General features: G+C 42.9%; 1 long non-coding RNA gene across 1 annotated transcript in view; it reads right to left on the reverse strand.

Moving 5' to 3' along the window:
• LOC115587089 (uncharacterized) overlaps positions 1-4,191 on the reverse strand; it is a 65,240-nt gene extending 61,049 nt beyond the window's left edge. Inside the window, exons 1-2 of the long non-coding RNA XR_003984961.1 lie at positions 4,091-4,191; positions 3,446-3,602 (exon numbers count right to left, since the gene is read on the reverse strand). This is a non-coding gene — a long non-coding RNA (uncharacterized LOC115587089). The remainder of the gene's footprint in view (positions 1-3,445; positions 3,603-4,090) is intronic.
• Between the last annotated feature and the right edge of the window lie 1,809 nt (positions 4,192-6,000).

Genomic DNA, 6,000 nt, shown 5'->3' on the forward strand with positions numbered 1-6,000 from the left:
GCCGACAACACACAAGCAGGTGGCTCAGTGTAGGCGGGGTGTTTATGTATTATCAAAATATTCTGTATACTCCAGAAGAAACAATGACAGAATCCTTTGTACCGCCCTGAATTCATGTTCCTCGTACACATTCCAACAGACGTCTCGCGTGTTTAATGTTAAGCTGTGCGGCCTACACTGTGAGGAAGCTTTGATTCACGGGAAACGATCACAAGATGAATCAGTGAGGTACGATCGGCAGACAAACCGGCAAGTGGGAAGTTTTCCAGACTCACCCTTAAAGTATCTGAAACTAAACTACTACAGTTCATTAGAGCAGATTTGAGCCTCTGTGCCTGCCGTAGAGCCTACAACAGCCAAATGAGTGATTGTGCAGACAGCTGACCCTTCCTCCTCCTCTCTCCTGAGTCACGTACACACCTGCATCCAGATGACTGATGAGTCATGTAGCCAATCAGATTTCAGTTCCAGTTGTATATAGTTTAAATCAGTTTTTAAAGCCCTGAATTTTTACTTATACACATTTTTTATTTTTTATTTATGAGTACTGGTCTATGAATAGGCTGTGTTTCCAACTCAGCACTTGTTTGACTATTTTATAAGCATAAAGTTTGTGTAAGTAAAGAACTACGATGAGTTTTTTCCCTTGTTAATCTCAGGCAGGGTTTTTTTTTTTTTTGGATCCCAAAATGGTGTTTTTTTTTACCAGGTGCCTCAATATTTCCCCGGAAAAAAAGTGGTATTTTTCAGTGATTCTGTTATCTAATGTGAACTTGGACCATGTAAGGCTGTATGTATGTTGTGTTTTCCAGCTGATAGAGGCGGTTATACATCATCTGCAGAGCTTCTGACAGCTTTGGGACCCAAAATCCAGCGTACGACCTTTTTCTAAAAGGAGCCGACGCCAAAGTCTGCACTCCAACTTTCAACAACAGCTTTGAGTTAACTTTGGGCTGGACTGGGAGAGGCTTTCCAGGATGATTTTTTTTTTACATACATTCCCTGGATTGCTAACAGAGCCGATCCATCAACACGTTTTTTTTTTTCCAAGTCGCGGAAGTCGTTAACCTCAAAGAAAGACTTTCAAAATCACCACAGAAAGCCCAAACTCACGCCAAATGGCTCTGCATCTTCTGCTGTAGGCTGTTTTATCAGTTTCACATACAGTAAACACGCAGCGCGAAGAGCTGCATCTGCACTTTCTCTAATTTATTACTATTGGTTGCAAGGTTGCTCTAATCGAGTTATGGAGATCCTTGATTGGCTTCCAGAGCCGCGGATGGATCCCTTTAGATTACCGGGGTCCAACGGCAGCAGCTGAATGACAGGAGGCAGAAGACGAGTTCAGCAGCAGGAGCACACACGCACACCCAACATGCTCCGTCAGCACGGCACTACATTAACTCGCATCCCCAACAACTCTCTCAGGCTTCTTTTTCCTTTTTTTTTTTTTTTATTATATACTTTTCATCTCTGGTTTGACATTCATCCCGGGCATCAACATAAATACTCAATACACCCCATTTCCTTTTAAAGATAAAATAACTGGGATTGCAGAGAAGTTGATCTTTAAATATAGTTTCTTGGCTCTCCACAGTACATAAATAATTGATCACAGAAAGGCTCCGGGGGAGTCGTGTTCGCAGATATGTTGATTTCACACCAATTTCCTCACATATATAGCCCAAACTCTGTGTTTACCCTGCATAAAATTATCACACGCTGGACAGTACCTCTCGAAGACGAGAGGGGGGGGGAAGAGATACAGGAATGACGCACAGGGCCTTCAGTAACTAGCATTTGCGAGGAAAAAGAAACGTGAGGGTGGGGTAAACTGGCTTGAAGAACGAGGGCGGAGGACGCTTCCAAAAACGCTGACGAGACACCTTCCGTGATCCATATCTCTCGGAGAAATCAGCGAGCGGGCGCGTAAACAAGTGCGGGAGTCTGCCGCGAGATCAAAAACAAATGTTAAATGTCAGAAGAGTCGATTGAACAAGCGGGGGGGGGGGGGGGGAAAAATTCAATTTAATGTACAACAAAAGAATCGGTGTAGCGCGCTGTAGTTTCTATCACGGCGCAGGCAAATAAAAAAAAAATAAAAAAAATCTGGAGCAGAGTGTGCTGCTGGCAAAACAACACAAATCATCCGCTGTGTGTTCTACAGAGAGGAGAGAGGGGGGGGGGGGAAAAAAAAAGTTAAGAGTTTTTTAAGCTTAGCAATACTGACAACACCTCAAAAGATGTTGCCGCACGGCGCCGTGCATAAATATGCTCCAAAGTTTTGTCTTAGTGTTATTTCTTAAAGGAGTTGCAAAGCGATGTTTTCAGGGAGGTTTTTCTTTTTTTTTTTTTTTTTTCCCAAAATAAAAACCCGGATTATTCCAGGCAAATTAATGATGACGGGCATTTATTTATTATAAATTACGTTTGATCTCATCAACAGACAGCTGACAGCGGTGTAGTTGATCGAATGGGGGGGGGGGTTCAGATTAAAATTTGAAGCACCGTGATGTCAAAGAGAGCTGACACCGTGTCACGTCAGATTCCACGCGGTGCCCCGGCAGCACGTTTCGGATGTTTCGGACGCACGCAATAGTCCCCTCAGACCCCCGCCCAGAGCGATTTCTTTCTCTTTCTCAGTTGTAAGTAAAGGATGCCCGGCTGCAATTTGTTCCTGTCAGGATGATTAATGGCCCTCAATAATATTCCAGCTTATATGGATATGGGAAGGTGCATCTCTACAGCAGCCAATCGATAAATCTGTGATCCTCCAGCCACCCGCCCTCACCGCCGCCAAGAGATTTAGAGGCCGCACGAGCAGCCTTGAGTCCTCGCGCAGTAAGTCTTATGCAGATTAATAAAAATGTTCCTTAAACGTGCTCTAACTTCGTCTATTAATACCTTTGGCGTTAATTCTGCGGGCTGACAGCCTGAGAGCTTTTTGCTTGAGCGGGGCCCGAATACACGCATCACAAACTTCAATGCTGCGAAATGAAAAACACAGTTGTATTTGCTTAAAAGTGGATTATTCACAACTTCTGTTGTCAGGAATCTGGAAAACAAACAATAAGTGAACATGGCTAATATGAGGAGAATATTGCGAGTGTAGTAGGATAATGTTAAAATGAGCCTGGGGTGTGACTCCCTCTGGCACATGAGTGCTCTACAAAGGGTTCAACAGGCCTACAAAATACAATAACATGCTCCTCTACCACATTGTTATGGACCACATTGGCCTCTGCTCCCGCCTTAATGAAAATAGTGACATGTCCTGAGACCTCGGATACTAATTTGTGCAACAAATGAAATGAGATCAGACGCTACAAGACACGACTTCGCAATTAACACGAACCGAATGCAGCCGGCGGGAGGAGCTGCAGCAGACGAGCGGGTGCCGTAATGTGACGAGCAGAAGAGGACCCGTGGAGGACACCCGTTGTACCTTCGCCTTGACGTTCATTCACCAGCAGGTTAGCACAAGCAGCCAGGCTCAACTTGTCGAAGCAAAGCAGTGTTCCTCAAAGACAAACGACGCCTTTCGAGGGAGGTCGCCGTGTTCCCGCGTGGTTGACGCTGACAAGGAAAGAAGCTGCTCCTGCCTGAAGTGAAGAGAATCATGGGAACAGTCACAGGGGCAACGAGTTATTTTACTTTTATCAACTTTTTAGCAGCTCAGAAGTCAAATGTTTACATCCACTCGTGAAGAACATGTGTATCACAGCAGTCCTCAGTTCCAGTGATTTCTACAACTCCTGCTTTCTGTGCTGGAACGAGTGGAACAAGTGCTACCCTGTCATAAAATCACATTCATGAATGTCATGGGCTAAGTTTCCATTTCAGTTTAAACACACAGATGATTACTTTCCATGAAGTTTACTGGAATCTTGTGAAACTAATAACACAATACAACAAAATGTATCCGAACATCACAGCAGTATCTGGTACACAGCCTGGCTTAGCTATCCCAGCGGCAGCAAAATACAGAGCTAGCTTAGCTTTGCAACACAATCAGCATCTTAGCAGTCTCAATATTCACATAGACTCAAATCGCTTTATATCTTTATGTTACTGGATGATTAATACTCACAGACGCTGCCTCAGCAAAGAGGGAGGAAGAATAGCCTGCTAACTAACTTGTGCTCACACAACTGCATCTGATGGCCGCGTGGTGAATTCACTTCCTGTCCGTCTCCCAGCATGCACTGCTACTACGTTGCTATGGTTACGAAAATGAACAAAAATCACACAGAACTGTGTTTTCTAGAAAAGCACACATTTTCTAGGGGACAGTGAAGTTTGGTTCGATAATGAATTTATCTTCATAACTTTCATAACTTCTGAAAATGTGGCCAAATCTGCTGGGTCTAAAACATACATACAGGAGGCTTAATTCTTTATTAATTACATTTTTTTTAATCAGATTTGAAAATGTATATTTCAGTGACCAGTGAAAGTGCACGTTGACTTCAAGACAGGAGTTTATTAGACGTGATGCAGTTACGGCGTGCTGAGTTTTGCTTGCACTCGCAAACTGTGGGCGATCTCAAATCGCGCAAAATACAAATTACTACATAATATTGCTTTAACAACCCAGAGGAAACGAAAATTGGAAAAGAGATCTCAGTAGTGTCTCATTCATTTCTCCTAGACAACTACGAGATCTATGTGAGACCAAAGTGAGGCTGTGGCTGATTTCTCCTGTTTCTCAATGGTTTCTCCTGGGAAACAGGTGCAGAAAATCTCAACTTGGGCTCCCTGTAAGTTTCAAAGGAGATCTCATCGAGCTCTCAATGAAGTTTCAGAATGTCTCCCCAGTGCTGGAAAGGAGCAAGGTTTAAGCGGTAAAGTCTCAAGTCTCACCTGTTGCTCCTAAGGAATTTTAGGAGAAACAAATGAGAAGTGTTTGAGATCAAAAAAGACTACAACGAGACTGAAATGAGAACTCTTACTGAGCTCCTTTACGGCTCCACGGCCATAAAGGAGCAAGCTTTGAGCAGTAAAATTTTCCTCTAGTAAGGCATGAAAACAAAACAATCATATTTTGAGTAAAGGGTCATTAAAGTTGAGGAATATAACAGTCAAATACTTACGACAAAAGATTAGTTGAAGCTTGAATTTCTTCAGGGGCGTTTCACTCTAGTGAATGTGTGATCGGAGTCTAGAAACGCTCTGATCACATCACACCATCACACAATGCCACAGGACTGGTTAAGAGCCTCGCTCAACGGCACCTCGGTGTTACTTCTGACCTCACCAGTGTTGAACCAGTAACACGCTCACCTCTCTTACCTTCAGGATGCCACTCACACGTTTATAATCTCTGGGCTTCGATCCCTTTTTTTTTTGTTGTTGTTGCCATTAACTTTCTCCCTGGACTTTTTTTCGACACAGCCGTCTGGAGGAAACCGTGTTTACAACGAGCTGAATTCTGCCGCTCAGAAATCACATAATTAGTTTGATTTATTATGACAGATAGTGGAGCAGACGCCCTCATGCCGGTCCAAAGCAGATATCAAGCCACTCATCCTCGATTAATATAATTCAGATTAATCGGTCAGCGGTGGATGCAACTATTTGGAAATTCCGAAGCCCAATTATTTTGATGTCAGATCATATACTGTTGTTGCTCGGGGCAACCCAAGCTTAATAAAGTATGACTGCAAATTTCCTTACGCCCGTGTTCACTGACAGGCTGCTCTTACTTACTTATTTATATACACCCACAAGTCTCACACGGACTATAAGTCGCCCTTGAAATATTCAGTACTTTTTTGGTATTTTACTAGCGTTATTATGTCATGAATAACTTACATTACGGTGTCTTTAATGAAAAAAAAAAAAGGAGCTTTTATTTTAAATGTTTTATTACCTTTTTTCTCAAAATATTAAAACTTTATGCTCGAGATCTTTGAGGTGTTTTTCCCCTCCAGGCAGCACGAATACACATCGTACTGAATGTCAGTTTTATATATGGCAGCCGCGAAAAGAATTCAGTGT

This window comes from Sparus aurata, chromosome 8, assembly GCF_900880675.1.
Source record: "Sparus aurata chromosome 8, fSpaAur1.1, whole genome shotgun sequence".
Lineage (NCBI taxonomy): Eukaryota > Metazoa > Chordata > Actinopteri > Spariformes > Sparidae > Sparus > Sparus aurata.